We start from the raw sequence: 18,299 nt of genomic DNA, 5'->3' as shown, positions 1-18,299 counted from the left end.
AGTTCCGTGGTAACAAGGCTCCGTTGTGTTTGTGTACCGTTTACTTCCCCTGGCGGACTGACCTGTGTTGCCTTGCGGAGGCAAAAACTCACAGCTGGACTCATTTCTCTTCTCACCATAGAAGTAAGCTCCAACTCAATCAGTCAACTGCCTTTTATTATCCTGTGTTGTTTTTCTCCAAACCTTTTAAATCTTTTTCCAGTATTCTGAGTTTGCTCCTTGGTTCCAGAAATTGAAAAATTCTGAAAGAACAATTCGGTCAGCTTCTGGGCCCAGCAGACTCAGCAGCTATTTGAGCAGCCATTTCACATCAGTGAGGAGTAAAACTGAAAAACTTTAGACACTCCTACTCTTCCCACAGAGCTCTTCCATCATTCCACTGAAAAAAATCTCCAAATAACAGGCAACGAGCAAGGAAGATACAAGCCTGACTACACCTAGCCAGTATCCCTCTGACCTCACACACTAGTTCAGGCTTTTCCTTCAACAGAGAGGTGACATGTTGTGTTCCCATAGCCAGCCTCAGGCTACAAACACACGTACAAGGATATTTCTGAAAACACAGCTTTTCTATGTGTTTGGGCCTTTCATCCACACTTAAACGGCGTTTTGGATCACTGAAAAAACTCAGTTTTTGCGTTTACATGTGGACGAGGAAAACGGAGATTTAGTCACGCAATGTCAAAGGTGTGCGCTTTTTTTTGACGTCACGCTGTGTGCCAAATTATTGTTTAAATGAGATGAATTTCTACAATGGCAGATATAGACAAAATACTGTTGCTGTTAATCTTACTGTCTGTAGTTCTTACACGCCTACATATACACACGCAGTTACTATCCCTCCATTTAGAAAGACAGAGGCATCAGAGTGAACTTCTGAGGTGGCTTCTACATTCAATACAGACACTCTCACAACCCAAATCCCAACACTAATGTCGTCATCGGTTTTGAATAAATTTTATTTTTTTAAATTGAATTTATGTATGCTGTATGCATTTTGTCCATTCCTAAGTAGTGAGTCTACCGCAACCATATTTCACAGCGCTATGACTTAGAGATGGACCGATCCGATATTACGTATCGGTATTGGTCAGATAGGCTACTGACCTAAATTACTGGATTGGATATCGGAGAGAAATAAAAAATGTAATCTGATCCATTAAATATCACGAAAGCACCTCACAAAACTTGCGACGTGGCGTAACTCAGCTCATAACCTTAGCGCGTCGGAGCAGTACGCGTCACGTGATAGAGCGGCTACGTGTATTTGGAGCCTCGCTACCAAACCGGTATTTCATCTCCGAGAAAGCTATCCTAGAGAAGTAAAGCAAGTGTGTAAGTTCATCTCTGAATGTTTGTAAAGCATTCCCACGTTAAGCTTAACAACCGATATATGGAGCGACTGCCTCTTCTCTCTCCCTCCCTATCCTGCTGCTACTTCAATCATTAAACTGCTTAATGATCAGCTGATCGGCTTTTCTGTCGCGACTCCCGTCTCTCTTCTTTGTTTTTGGCCCACTTTGCACCAGAAAGAGGAAACCAGTGGCTAAACAACAGCAGCACGTTTAAGCTTGATAAGCTGTTGTTAGAATTTATTTAATATTACTTTCTACACCAGGATCCTTTTCTACGTAGCTGACCGCTGGTAACTGTGCAGGGGCGGGTCAAGCAAAGTTTCCCCAGGGGGGCCGATAGGGCATTAACAGGGAAAAGGGGGGCACAAAGACATACTTTTCTTTCTTATTCTCATTTAAAATGTCTAGCTTTTAATAAATAATTATTTGAATCTTACACCCAAAGTTTTAATCTGATGTAAAATGTATAGAAGTCCATTACTGTATATAGTAACTATTAAGTCTAATATACCCTAGTAAGTTATAGTACTTTTTCCTTTGGGAAGGTACCATCTGTGCAGTCTGCAATTCTGTTGAAGAAAGATGTTGAATCTATTTAATTATTCTTGAAAAATAATTTATTTCTGTGCATTTTTTTTTCCACACTGCATCAAATTAAAGTTGATTACGTCGATTAAGCATCATGAGGTCGAGGGTGGGGGGTGGTTCCCTATTTTTTTTTGCTGGGAGTTTGCAACCCTATTAGTTAGGTTGCTTAATATTTCCACTAAGTACTCTTTAAAATACCAGAATAGGGAGGATGGAGTAGGTTTAAGTTTATTAGATTGATCAGTATTGCTGAACTATGAAATATTTTGGGTGCAGTGTATTTTTTGCATACAAGTATAACAGAATAGCTTTAGTGGGTTTTTTTTTTAAACTTGAGTATGAACTTATACAAAATGCAGCAAGATATTTAAAAAAACAGTTTTATTGATAAAACACCCCCCACACTATATTGGATTCATATCGGTATCGGCAGATATCCAAATTTATGATATCAGTATTGGACATAAATAAGTGGTATCGTGCCATCTCTACTATGACTTATGATTATAAGTCACTAAGACCAGTGTTGGGAAGGATACTTTTAAAATGTATTTCACTACAGATTACAGAATACATGCCCCAAAATGTATTGTGTAACGTATTCCGTTATTCAATGAGAGTAACGTATTCTGAATACGTTGGATTACTTAATATATTATCATGCTTTCTACAACTATATCAATGTACTATTGCTGTGTGTTTTATTTCTTTTACTGAAGGTTACTTGCCATAGCAATACCACCTAGATTTTTAAATCTTAATATAAATGAGTAACAGCAGGATAGACATTAGGTAAGGCTGCACTTTTTGCAGCCTTACCTAATGTAGAAAACTATTTCTCATATAGAAAACTATTCCGGGCAAATATAAAACACACACACTCACACACTTACATGCTTCCATCTCCTGTTTCTCGTCGGTGACATCTCTTATTTTTCGACTCTTTTTCTCCCTCCCTGGCGCTCACAGACACATAACTGGTATGGCATTCCATTCTCCCTGCAGCACGGACTACACTGCCCATGAGGCTACATTCTTTATGGCTATGCCTGTAACACTCTGCCTATTGCCTTCATATTAAATCATTTTTGTGAATAATTTTTTTAAATATTTCTTCACGTCATTATGCGGGCCGCAAGTAGAGGTGACATGGGCCACAAGATTGAGACACATACAGGAGAGCCTCTTAATGCATGTTTTGTTTGGGTTTCCACCGGCGTGGACACCAAAAATATAGACTTTATAGCCTTATGAAACACAAAAATACCGCCGTGTAATCCATTCATTTCAACAAAGTAACTGTATTCTGAATACCACCTTTTAAAATGGTAACTGTAACGGAATACAGTTACTCATATTTTGTATTTTAAATACGTAACGGCGGTACATGTATTCCGTTACTCCCCAACACTGACTAAGACTAATGTAAAATTTCAGTTTCTTTCTTTATTGAATAAACTCCAGTGGAACAAAATTCAAAATACTGTCTTTAGTTACTAACATTTGAAATGATGAAGGTACTTGAAAAGTAACAAAATTAGCTGCCTTTCCAGAAAAACAAAAACTTTTCAGGAGTACTTAAACCCCGTTTACTCTTTCCCTCTCAGGCTTCTAGACTTCTGATTGGCCAGCATTTCTACACAGTTAGGATTTGGCATGCTCTTGACAGCGTTTGTGTTTACATGTGGACAGATATGTTTTTTTCAAAACTGCACATGTGGATGGGATTCTTTTTTTTTTTTAAACAAAAACAGAAAATCTCAGTTTTCAAAAATACCTGTATATGTCTGGATGTAGCCTCAGTAGCCAGAGATCTGACCGCCAGTGCTCCCGCCCTTGACCACCAGCTGATGCACATTCCACACAAGCACTATGGTGCCTCTTGTGAGTGGTGGGCTCACAGGAGGGCCCCCTCAGCCAGCCCTTATGGGTTAACACCTGTCCTTACCTCACCTCCCTTCCAGGCCTGACTCCAGGGATGGAACCCAGAAATCTTATCACAGGCGGGGTGAACTGGACTTTATCTGGCACATCACCCAGGACAACAACATCACCCAGGACACCCAGGACAAATCACTCCACCATAGTAAGGTGGAGAGGAAAAAACAGTCTTTGTATTTAAAATTACGTTAGCCTGATGTTACGTTCCCCAAACTCCAAACACACAGCTCACTAGCTGCAAACGCCAAACACACAGCTCACTAGCTGCAACCATTCACATGGCACTCTGGCCCAAAGCTTCTGCTTCTTCTTCTTCTTTCTTACATTTGTATTGGCGGTTGGCAAACAACTGAAAGGTGCATTACCGCCACCAACTGGTATGGAGTATGGTCTGGAACGACGCTCAAAAAAACCAAAACAAAAAACAAAACTCAAACCCTGCCAAACAGGTTCCCCTCTTTTAAAAACTGAAATAAGGCCTGATAACTTTTACTTCCCCGATTCCTTTTGCAACAAATCAACAAGATCCAGTTTGATTCTTAGGTTACTGAGATTTTGAATCAATTGTCTCCTCTCAACCTGATACCTCTGACACTGCAACACGACATGTTCTACAGTTTCCTCTACCCCACAGTAATCACATTTTCCGGTACTATGTTTCCCTATCATGAATAATGTATTATTCAAGCCAGTATGTCCAAATCTCAGTCTGGATATGATCACCTCCTCCCTCCTAGTCCGTCCTGCGTTTCTCATTCCTCCCACCCTCCTTTGAATTTTATACAACCATCGTCCCTTCCTTTCCTCCTCCCACTGCTTTTGCCATCTTGCTCTCATATCTTGCCTCACCATACTCCGTATCTCTGCTTGGCCAAAACTAACAGCCATGTCAACCACCCCATGTCTTACGGCCTCCTTTGCAACTCTATCTGCCTCTTCATTCGCCCATACTCCATAGTGTGCTGCAACCCAAAAAAACACAACTGCAAGTCCCATCATGTGTATCCGGAAAAGTGACTGCTGAATTTTCGCCAAAACATCTGCTCTACTGTCAGAGTGACTATGCTGTAGACTGACCAATGATGAACTTGAATCTGAACAAATGACAGAATGTAATGGCCTCACATCTTCCACCCACTGAACAGCTAATAATATTGCGATCATTTCCCCAGTGTATACAGAAAGCCCATCACTAATCCTTTTACCCATTTCCACCGAAAACTCTGGGACCACAACTGCAACACCGGTTTGACCGGTTGTGTTCTTTGAGGCGTCTGTATATATTTGAACATAACTATAATATTGGTCAATGTAAGCCTGTACCGCATGAGAGTTCAAAGTAAATGCCTTATCCTCATTCTTCTTGTTAAGTCTACTGTAGCATCAGGAAGTAGCCATGGAGGTACTGCCGGTAACGGCACTCTGTGACTAATGTTCAACTGATCCAGATTAAATTCTGTTGCTTGTCTCCCCACAATCCATCCAAAGCTCTTCCTTTCCCTCCTTTCTTTCTCCCAGCAAGGTTTAAGTACTTCATGCGTTGGGTGATCTGGCCCAAAGCTCACCTTTCCCTGGGCTTAAATACTTTTAATTACTGATGTGAGTCAGCTGTGTAAAAGAGAAAGGTGACACCTCAGGTAGAAGAAATTGTAGGACACGCCCACACAGGCACCTTCAGGAGGAGGCCCTACTAGGGCCGTAACACCTATGCCGTTTCTCAATTCTCAAGTACGTGAGTACGTACTCGCATTCTTGGCGAGTACGTACTGGCCGAGAACGCACGCGAGTATGGACTCGCCGAGAACGCGAGTACGTACTCACGTACTTGAGAATTGAGAAACGGCCTTTGTCTGAGTTTCGGACGAAATGCATTCTGGGATATTTAGCTGTACCAAATCCACACAAGTCACCACCGATGCATGCTCGATAAAACGGGCGGAGCGAGAACACATCCGGGACTTTTTCGCGTTCTCGGTTTGATGCGTACTTCGAATTGGAACAGTACTTGGTCTCCGACTGATGACGTATCTCGAGTACACGAGAACGCAAGTACGCACAAGTACGCATATTGAGAAACGGCACTAGCCAGTTACTTTTGAGCCTCTGAAATCGATAAACTGAGTAGAAATTGATGTAGTTCATAAACAATTATTGCAACAGTTTTGTTAAAGCCCGTCAATTAGAACTGAAAGTCTGCACTTCAGTCACACCTTGATTGTTTAATTTAAGATACACTCTGGAGATGTAGGAGGTAGGAATTACACATGTTGCATTAATCAGTTATAGTTATATCCCAGAAATACATTCACAATCCACTACATGCTGAGTTCCATTTCTCTGCTGAGATTTCAGCTTCCAGATCTTTCTTGCTAAAAACTAATTGGCACTAAAACTAAATTACAACAGAGGCATGAAAAAATAATGCCATCCCTAAAAAGAAGAGAGGCATAATGAAAGTGCAAACACACACACAGTAATCTCACTCTGTTCTCAGTCCAGATTCATCTGCGTGACCAGCTGTGATTCCTCTGACACATGTGACCCTACTGATTTTAGTTTTTCGTAGTAATAATACCATGGTGTACTCAAGCAGAGGTCTATTATACTGACCTCCTCCTAGTGATCACCTGCTTGTCTGACAGGGAAAATGCATTCATTCTGTGTGTGTGTGTGTGTGTGTGTGTGTGTGTGTGTGTGTAATTTTGGATTAGGATGTACACCTTCTTATCCACTTCAAGGTCAAAAAGTGTGACTCATGAATGTGTGACTCGCTGGAAAAGCACATGATGTTCAATGTGCAATTTCAGAGGCGATCAGGAGCTTTAATGATACGGAATAATAGGGTGACAGGCACAAGAGATAAATGAGGGGCATGCATCACCAAGGAGATAAACGTTATTCTCCTGCAAAAGTAGAAATAAAGGTTCTGTCACATCTACTGTATGCCCAAGTTATGTTTCCAACTGAGATCCCATGAAGTTATCCCATTAATTTAATATGTACACAAAGAACCCAGCAAGAGACAAATTTCATTGGCGTTATCAAGTATGAATCACAACTGAAAGGCGAGGACGGAAGAGTTGAAAACAGAGGATAAAAGGAAGATACATTGCATGAATATAAACGAGAAGAGGAAGTGAAAGTATTAATTTACCCCAATTACTACTTGATTGCTACTTGATTGTCCTTTCAATTTCGAGAAAGCAAGCTGTGGCTTTTGAACTGATGAGAGCATTACTATTGAACTCTGACATGTTGTTGACTCTGGTTACAGTTTAAAGTTTGTGTTGCTTTGTTGCATATCCTTTTTGAAGCATTTCTACTGGAATTCTTTGTAATTTGTTGTACCGAAACCTGCAATAAATGTATGACTGCATGATGTGACCACTTTACAGTTCTTCTTCACTTTCTAGAGTCACAACAGAACAGATGCTCTTTACTGTAAAACATACGACCAGTTAGCAGTTACGAATACTGTCAACTTGTGTAACTACTAACTTGTGTAACACTAACCACTAAAAGTATACAAGGCAACCATCATAAATTTGCAGGTTGCAAAAGCAATTATGCGTTAGACCTGCAATGGGTTGGTAACTAGTCCACAGTATTCTCTGCCTTTTGTCCTGTGACAACTAGGATAGGCTCAAGTCCCCCACATGTGGAGCTCACATTTCATACCAGCACCAGAGCCTGCAGTGGGCTGCCGACTGGGACTCTGCAGTAGGCGGTACGCACTGGGACAAAGGGTGTTTTTTATGCATATTTTCCCTTTATACACAGGAATCATTCCATTTTGGATTCGGGACCAAAGTGCTTGCTCATAGGGGGTCACATGATTGTTGGGGTTTTCTCTGTATGTATTATTGTAGGGTCTACCTTACAATATAAAGCATCTTGAAGCGACAGTTGTTGTGATTTGGCGCTCTATAAATAAAATTGAACTGAAAAAATAATAATTCTGGACAGGTGAATACAGATAAAGTATGGTGAAAAGGTTATTGAGTTCATTAACCTTAAAACCCACTGGTCCATTTTCTGGTCATTGTTTTGTCAAAATGTGTTGAATGAGAGGAGCCAAACACAGACTCACCACATCATTATTCAGAAAGTATAAAGTCCAGAGAATGCCACAGAGTCCAAAATAAATCCACATGATAAAAACGGCACACTTAATCAAAGAAATTAGAACGAAGCAAACAAGGGAAGTTACTACAGGGAGCAAATGCAGACACCACAAAAAAAGACAAAGGAAAACTAAAGCTATTTATACACATGGACACACTAAGGATTAATCAGGGGAATTGGAAACGTAAGGGTAACAAGACACAGCAGAAATAAATATAGATACCAATCAGCAAAATAAAACAGGAAGTAACTAAACACAAGGAAAATGACTGAAAAAAATTACAAGTGACTATAACAAACTCTAAAGAGACTATTAATGTAAATGAATAGGAACTGAAATGGGGCACTAAGGCCAAATATATTAAATATATATATTATATATAAATATTACAAATAATTAATAAACAAACCAAGAACAAAACAGAACATCAAATAATAAACAAAAATTCCAAGTTCTAAAACTCAAAGCTCCCTGTCCAAGATTCAGAACCATGACTCTGTGTTGTAGCATGATCTGATATCCCCATGTTGGTGTTGTTCGTACATCATTATAAGAATGTTGGTCAACGATCTACATTGCAACTGAACAATCCCATTGTCTTCACATTTAGTTATCATTAACCAAAAGGTGGCTAATTCTTAAAAACTGTCAAAAGGAAACCAACATGAGTAACTTAAAATTGTCTAACAGCAAACCTAACTTGAAAATAATTTTGTTATATTGCATAAAGTAATAAAGAAAATACTTGAAACGCCTACCATTTGTTCCGGAAGTTAATTTCATATCAACACAAACATTTTTTTTCTTTTTCAAACATATTCCAAAGCTATGATATCACAAGAACGTTATCACTGACATTATTATGGTGATGCAGGAAAAACACCAACATAGCAGATGTGCATTGAAATTCTATTAACTGATGGATGTTTTATCATGTAACTATTATTTTTAGACTTTAATCTGTAAATCAGAAACTTGAAACATTGATTGGTGCTGATAAAGTGTTGACTGAACAACTAAAATAGTACTACAGTAATAACAATAATGATTTTGATGAAAAGGCGGAGCTGAATTGAGTCACATTGTGCTGGTCTCAAAAAAGCACAAATGAAGCCCTGATTATTATGAACTCAATGGTGTATTGCAATTATGTGGTGTGTGTTTATTTAGAGGTGAGAATAACAATGAAGCATGAGTCACAGGGTTTTCTTGCATGTGTGTGCGTCATTGCCATTTTTAAAATCAGAAGCCCCCCAAGGTAGGAACCTTAAGATTCATAAGAATGTTACACTATTAAAGGGAGGAACTAAAATAGACTTGATTTTACAAGGCCAAGCATAGGACATATAACTGTTAATATTGTGTATAGTACTCACACATTAGTGAAGTACCTGGTAGCCAGGAGCCCAGAAGCTTTTTTTTTCTAGTGCTTAAGTAAAACATACGCATTCATATCCCTGAGTCACACTTTTCCATCTGGTCAGGGGACGCATGCTGCCCACGTTCTCTTCTTCTCACGTTCTCTGGCCCAGCATCGCCCAAGAAGACTTTCATTCATAGTAGCCCTGGGCCAGGATGAAAACACATCAGACAGAGTGCAATGCAACGTCTAGTCCTTTACTCGTCACTTTAATCAGTATCGGCTCCAATATTCACTAAACACACATCAGGTGACGCTCAAGTTTTTAGGAATGGCTAGAGCAAATGTTTAAATTTCAAATACATGTTCCTTTAACTTAGAGTGTACCATAAGTGCTCGCACATGCAGCGGTCAAAGTTCATACCAGTCGAACTTTGACCGCTGCGCACTGTGACGTACCTTTATGCAACCAATAGAAACGAAGCCTACCACACCATGAACGAAAAGATTCTGGTGAAAGGTTTGGTGAACTTTTTGTCACAGGTTTAGATTCATATACAGGGACCTCAGGAGCCTTTTCAACTGCTCTGTGGACCTCGGGGGGGAAAGAAGTGTAGTGAAAACGACACACTTTTCACTAATCGGGACAGTTACAAAGCTTTCTTCTTTATGAATGAGTGATACATTTTTTTATTAAACATCTGAACATAATACACACAAACTCTCATAGAGGATACAAAGTCAGAGAGATACATGTTTTGAAATGACAAGGAGCAGGCTGCAAAAAAATGACGTACAAGCAGAGCGCAGCGGTTAGCGCAGCACATGTCACGTCCGGGTCATGTGAACTGGATGAAATTTGATTTTCAGTCAGTTAGGGCTGCCACGATTAGTCGACTAGTCACAATTACGTCAACTATCAAAATCGTCAACGACTAATTTAATAGTCGATGCGTCGTTTGAAGCTTTGTAAGATCCCAAAAGACGCAGGAATAAGTAGTAGGATTTATGAGTGTAATAACGGACTGAAACAGAAGATGGCAGCACTGCATGCACAAGGATGCCAGCTGCCGTTAAACCCCGAAGAAGAAGAAGCTGTGTCCCAGGGCGTTTATCAATATGCGTACTTGTGCGTACTTGCGTTCTCGTGTACTCGTGATACGTCATCAGTCGGAGACCAAGTACTGTTCCAATTCGAAGTACGCATCAAGCCGAGAACGCGAAAAAGTCCCGGATGTGTTCTCAATCCGCCCGTTTTATCGAGCATGCATCGGTGTGGACTTGGGACAGCTATATATCCCAGAATGCATTTCGTCCAAAACTCAACAGCGGACTCCCGGCACATCGTTTTCAACCCCCCCCCCCCCTCACTACTCAGGTTAAAGAAACCCCAGCAGCTGTCTATAGTATTGAGTGTCCACTAAAATAGAAATAAAAGCGTTCTAACATCTCACCTGCTTGTTTTTATTAAGGTATGTACACGTATGTACATGTACACTATTTTTATTAATAGAGGTTTCACTACTGAGGTTAAAAATGATATATAAGTCACTTAGATCACTTCTAAATGTTAATGTTCGGTTTATTTCAGTGTTTTATTTGTTCCTGAGTAAACCGGTTTGGCTGTGATTACAGTTAAGCTTCATAACATGTTACTCACAGTTAAATTAGGAGGGGACGGCAGTAAAAACTCCGGACCTGTGACATCATCCCGTACGCAGGTGTTCCAATTGTACATATCGCGAGTCTGTGCTCGCGTTCTCGGCGGGTACGTACTCCCGTGCGTTCTCGGCGAGTACGTACTCACCGAGAACGCGAGTACGTACTCGCGTACTTGGGCATTGATAAATGGCCCCAGAATTCATAGCACGGCCCAGCTCAGTTTCCAACAATGGTGGCAGCTAATTAGTTTTAATATTACTCTTATTATTCTTTCTGGGTCACAAAATAAACGTTTAACATATTTTCAGGCGAGAATGTAGCTGTGTAAACCTCAAATATCTGCTCAGTTTATCAAGATACCACATATTTTCAAAACCGCTCCGACGTTTTCGGAGACGTCTGTTACCCACCAGCTCGATAACTAGCCGGGGTTCAAGGCTGACTAGAGCCAGTGAGAACACCGGACTCCGGGCAAATCGTTTTAAAACCCACCGCTGTCTTTCGATACTCAGGTTAAACATGATATACAAGTCACTTAGATAACTTAAAAATGTTATTGTTTGGCTTTTTTTTAGTATCTTATGTGTTCCTGAGTAAATTGGTTTGGCTGAGATTAAAGGTATAGTTTTTACACCGCTGAATAAACGTCAAGTAGACAACTGATTATCAGAAGTGTGAGATGCTCGAGAATATGCTCCGGTGTCCTGTTATATTTTAGATAGCAAGGAGCAGACGGCTGAGTTTATTAAACTTCACCGAAACAATCTGCAAATTTCATTAATATTTAATAAACTATCATCTTGTCTTTTTTTGTTAGCACATACCTTAAACACTTAAAGCTGTAAGCTAATAATAGTTATATAAGAGCAGATGCATGCTGGTGCAATAAGCTGTACGTTTTACGTCCAATGGATGCATGATCTGATTAGTCGACTAATCGCAAAAATAATCGGTGACTAGTCGACTATCAAAATAATCGTTTGTGGCAGCCCTACAGTCAGTACAATGATGTGATTTTTAATCACTGGGTGTTCACGGTCTTCAACAAATGAAAGTTTCATTCATTTTAAGATTTTGATGTTTATCACATAATCTCTTCCTACCTAATATCAGACAAGTTTCTTTTCAATTCAATTCAATTCAATTTTTGCCAAATCACAACAAAAGTCGCCTCAAGGTGCTTCATAGGTACAGAGAAAAACCCAACAATCATATGACCCCCTATGAGCAAGCACTTTGGCGACAGTGGGAAGGAAAAACTCCCTTTTAACAGGAAGAAACCTCCGGCAGAACCAGGCTCAGGGAGGGGCGGCCATCTGCTGCGACCGGTTGAGGTGAGAGAAAGTTGTCCTGCTCATTTCATTAACACAACAAAATCAGCAGACATTAGGGATTTGATTAGTTCGATTTATGGCAGTTTTGTTGAATGAAAATTTAATTACTTGGGGACTTTTGTCACAGGTATGTGTTTGCATTGCACCTTTCCACTTTATAGATCTAGCTTTCTATGCAAGCTGCCAACACAGATAACTTTGTGGCTCAATCATCAGAACTCATTGCCAAAGGACTGATAATCAGTTCTAAATGAGCACGGTGGGTGTTGACTTCCTCTTTTGGAATAAATTATCCGAGCTATAAAGGAGAATGCAAACCAAAAATGTTCAAAGAAGTACTTCTTTTTCTTCCAAGCCTTTTTTTTAAACATTGTCCTTCAGAAGAGCAACATCTGACTTTTAAGTATTTTTCCTTCTACTGTAATATTTCGGACACATATGGAGCTTGAAGGTTGATGAATACCAAGGGAAGGATTACATGCAAAAATGGTTTCCTACTGTGTATGAAAGACTGATAGATGCACACAGAGGAAGGAATGTCCTTCAGAACATGAACACAAGAATTTCACCTTTAATGCCCTTCAGGTTTTTGTGTCTACATATTTATCCATATCCTCTCCTCCTTCTCATCCTCTATTGTGATTCTTGAGGTGTCCAGTGACATCATGCTTACACTGTGTGTAACTCTTCTGTTAAATAATAGATTAAGATGACTAGATGGAATACTGTAGAATAAGCAAGAGGAAATACATCCATGCTGCTCATCAAAAGATATTTCATAAATAATCAGGAAAAAATAGGCAAAATCTTTTCATTTGATAAGCTCGTCATTGTTCTCTCCGCTGTTCTGAATCATCAGCAGTACAAACTATATGTAATTTAAGTAATAATGACTGGTATATGTACACAGATGTAATGATGGCACCATTCAGTGGAAGCGTTTGTCATAATGTCAGCATTTATAACTGCCTTCAAAGACCTAAAAATCATTCAATGCTTCAAAAAAACTCAAATAAATTGAAAACAAATTAAAGAGCTTGAAAAGAACTACTGTGACAAAAACATCAAGAGTTTGGATTTGCTTTTAACTGACAAACAGGAAGCAAAATCAGTTCTTAATATTTGAAACAAATGTGTTAAATTTGAAAACACAATGCCACAAACACAAAACTTCAATGTTTTATATAATTTTTTTTTTATCTTGGGAAAAAGTTTGCGCTCATAATTTGAATTGCTGGAAGACGACTGTTAAAGATAATGATGTCTACAATTATTTTTGTCTAAACAAGCCACTCCACTTTGCAATTATTCATATGTGTGTTTCTGCATTGTTGCGTAATGCATGCTCTCACTTTGCTCCGTTGCAGATGTACTTACATGTAATTGCTCTGCTTCTCGTGTTGTTTTCAGCCTGTTTGGGCAGCATTTAGTTGCTGCGTGAATCCTGTGACAACAGTGATTAGTTGGCACAAAAGACCAGGGAGCTCAGGTGTCCCATCTGGTTTCTGCTCTTATATCCTGCTTACTGTTATGTGAATCTGGGAGTGAACAAATTGACTGTGTGTGTGTGTGTGTGTGTGTGTGTGTGTGTGTGTGTGGTGTGTTTATGCGTGGGCCTGAAGAACTGCGCTGTCAAATTTGTTTTAGTTACAGTGCAGGCTTTCAATACCAGGACGTCTATTTCAAGTTTGCCTGTGTGCTGCAGACAGCAGGCACAGTTATGCATTGCACAATTACTGATAGCAGGTTGAAATATATCTGTTCCATTCATGTCTCTGCTTTTGGTATGTCTGATTTATGGCAGCATGCGGCCGCTTGAATGCTTAAAATGGATGCATATCTCGGTGAGAAAGTGAAGGTGATGCAATTTTAGTCTGGGTGTATTGCATTTGTTTATATGTTATTTATTTATTTAGAGATGACAGGGCACATTTGTTTCTGTTTTTGAAAAAATCAGGGCAAGAGTGTCAGGGTTGGCAAAATGGCTTATTTGTACTCCATACCTGATCATTTTTCTATAAGACTAATAAACCACATGAAATTGTAACTTATGAATGCATTTGTGCATGAAAAATTGTTTCACTGAAAACTTTACAAAAAGATGATGCTGTATTGGTAAGTGTAATAACAAAAAGTAAATCATAATACATCTATATGTGGCAAGTGATTTATTTAAGTTGAATAAACCACTTGCCACATATAGGAAAGAATCCATGTTTCATAACCTAAAAACATATTTTTTTGCAACTATCCAGTCTTTAATCCTTCCGAGTCCAAACAACTTTGCGTTTATTAAGGCTGTTGTCTTTTTAACTTGTTTTAATACTTTATATCTTGTTCTATATAATCTGAACAAGCATCTAAAAACAGTCAGTGATCACTGTCAGCCTCTCTCGGTTTTTATTACCACTATTCAAGCTCAGTTTTTAAAACCTTAAGATGTAACTTCAGCCCAGCCCGTGCAGCAGTATATTAATGACTAACCTCGTATTGTGGATGGATTATCTCCTGACTGATGTTTGGTCTGTTTACAGCATCTTTCCATTTGCCATCCTGCATTTGTCCGTAACCACTGGGCACCCTTGCGTTTAATTTCACTGTGCTTCACTGTGTTTATATTATGCTAACCATAGCTGTGTCACTAGCCACCACATAGGACATCATTGTATACCAGCTAGCCCAGCTCCAGTAACCCTACAAACATCACTGTTGTTTAATTTCCTGTCTTCATTTATGTCAGAACAGATAGCAGAGCTCTACGTTTTAATTTTTTCAGAAATCCCTCAGTCACAACATGGTTTATCATTTTTTTTGCTGGAAACTAGCGAGCTAAATTCCTGCTAACTTCTAACTCCGTTAAATTTAATAAATTCTGTTTTCATGGATGCCTGGATTTTAAACTTAATTGTTACACCTGGTAGAGTAGCCATACTGATCATTTTATTAAAGATGAAAGAATTCAGACAGGTTGTAACTCTCAGTGATGCTGCAGTGTTTGTTTGACTTTGGGACCTGAAGTGGAGTTTGGAGCCAGAAATGGTTAATGATGTCAGACTTAAAGACCAGAAAAACTGGCACAAAATCTTTAGTACATTTTTGTTTTATATTATATAGTCACATTTTCAATCATATGTTAAGGAGGGAATTTTTTCCCCCCAACACAACAAGGAGGCAGGCAATCTTCAATCTTGAGCATCCCTTATTTTGTTGTGTTTTTCTAGGAAAATAGGACACAGGTGTAGCAGTTTATTAAAATATGCAAAGATAGATGGAAATACAGTGTATGAGTTAAAAACAATTTGTAACGTGCATGAGAGTCTTTATTTGATATGACCACCTTTATTGGTCAACACAGCCTTAAGTCTGTAAGTAAGTAGAAAAGCAGCCATGTCCAAAGTTTGAAAGACCTTCACAAAGCATGAAGGGCTATCGCTCAAGACCACTTTAAAAGTTATAAAACAATCTGGCTCGTTGGAAGAAAAATATAAAGAAACCAGGAGCTTGAAACTTTTACATAGTCGTTTATTGGAATGGGAATAGAGAAGTAGAATAACATACTTTTCTATTCTTGCATGTGTTTTACTTGCCTACCAGTTCCACTTAACGGTTCCTCTTGCCCTTGTGTTACAATCAGCTGATTTCAGTTCATGTCCCAGAGAAGGAAACCTAGTGGCATAGTCTAAAGCACGGATATAGACTTTGCTTACTTTTATTGCACAATAGGACAAGAGCGTGATGACAAAATAAAAATGCATCTAGCGAGCACAGAAACAGGACAGAAACAACAGCATATTGCTAACACAACTTTGACTCTTCTCAAGCATCTGGACAAAAAGCATGCTAATGCTAAGCTAGTCAAGAACTCAGAGTAATGTTAAAGCTGAGTGAAAACCAACCTGAGCCCAGCTGTTATAGACCCTGAACTTCAACAGGTAACAAACTGATGAGGGGTCAGGCGGCAGCGTCCATTTCTACCTGGTCATGTTTCTAAGGTAGAATCACTGTGGTGATCGCTTTAAAGTCTTTTTGTACACTTCATCTTTGCTTTATGTTGTTGGCTTTGTGTTCATTCCTAAAAACTAAGAAAAATTTTATGCATGTCTAGGGATAGGGATTTGTGTTGGTGTGTGGTACTGTAGCCTAAAGTCTTAACTCTAATCTTAAAAGTAGAGGGTGCATGTCTCCCAAAACCAAACTGGAAGGCCCCGATGAGGAGCCGGTTCCACAGAAGAGGGGCATGAAAGCTGAAAGGACTCCCTTCCATTCTACTGTTAAATACCCTAGGAACCAAGTAAAAAAGCAGTCTGAGAATGAAGTGCTGGCTTGGGGTGATATGAAACTTTGAGGTCTTTAAGATAATTAAGTCATCAAATGTACAGGTATACTCTTTGAGACAAAAGCATCAGTATCCCCAAAACCTCTGACTGGGAAATTTTTCTAACTCCTTTTTTCCAACTACCTCCATCTGATGATGCTAAAGTAAATGTGTGTAATATGGTGACCTGTCTGGGGTTTGGAATTGGCTCATTGGCTTGTGGATATGTTTAAACGGACATTAAGAAGTTAACCAATTATTTATTATTTTACAATAATGCTAAATCAGTCTTTGTTAGCAGCTGAGGTATTTATAGGAATTTATGTTGTTAACTTGATATTTGTAAAATTAAATAAATAGCATTAGTCTGAGTAGTAATCCTCATTCTCCCTGTTCCTTGCATATTGTCAACCGACACGGTTCTCCCACAGAAACATCATTGTCAGCAATCAGCATCTATTCCCCAGGTTATATTCATGTCTAAGGACCAGTGTGAGCAGTAGTGTCTCGCTTATGGTTAGTTTGACATTTAAACTACACCCCTCAGCATAGAACAACCCTGTAAAATACCAAGGGTTAGATATACTCCTATACTCCTGCACAGCAAAAACTCCAGTGTTAAATTAACACTGGAGAGTGTTTATATGTGTCCACACCTCTGAGTGTTAAATATAACACTGTTGAGTGTTAAATGAACACTTTTGGCAGTGTTATATTTTTTAAAGTAACCAAGTCAGTTTTGAAGATTTACGACTGACACAGAGCAGTGCTGATTTTCTAACACTGGAAAATAACTCAAAATGTTAGAAATATTCCAGTGTTAGAAAATCAGCACTGCTCTGTGTCAGTCGTTGTAAATCTTCAAAACTGACTTGGTTACGTTAAAAAATATAACACTGCCAAAAGTGTTCATTTAACACTCAACAGTGTTATATTTAACACTCAGAGGTGTGGACACATATAAACACTCTCCAGTGTTAATTTAACACTGGTGTTTTTGCTGTGTGCCCAGATGGGATTAATTGTACCAGAAGAGGTCAAGTTCGTCTTTGGAAGCAAATTCAATAAAGCAAAATATGTGGCTCAGCAACCTGGGAAAGCAGAATTGCAAACAGTTCTTGTAGTAAATGAACTGCTGTGCAGCAGGGGATTAAAGACCTGAAGCCATCTTTACACATAGCTTTGCTATAAATGATTCCACAAAGATCTCACGTTTCATGCTTGTAATTGTTAAGACTAACTTTTACATCTTCAGAACATGAAAGAACATCCAATCCCTTGTCCTCCAGTCCTGTGATTGCAACCACCACCACACCAGGCTTTATACCCACAAAATTCTATTTGGAAGTCTAACTTTTTTTAATGCATATTTTGATAGGGTTAGGGTGATCAATGATGATGACTGATGAGTAACGTGCATTGACCACTTAATATCCACCAGATCTCCAGTGACCTGTTTAAATTCAAATCTAATCTGTTGTCACGGCTGCGACCGCAGATGTGTGGAGGTGAGGTAAGGACCCAAACCCAGGCACTGACTGAAACCTGAAGACACTGAGGGAGACCGTCAGGGAGAACACACAGGGAGACAACACAGACAGACCAGCAACAAGCAGAA

The sequence above is a fragment of the Oreochromis niloticus genome, linkage group LG15 (assembly GCF_001858045.2).
Source record: "Oreochromis niloticus isolate F11D_XX linkage group LG15, O_niloticus_UMD_NMBU, whole genome shotgun sequence".
Classification (NCBI taxonomy): Eukaryota; Metazoa; Chordata; class Actinopteri; order Cichliformes; family Cichlidae; genus Oreochromis; species Oreochromis niloticus.
Note: the sequence above shows the minus strand (reverse complement) of the source record.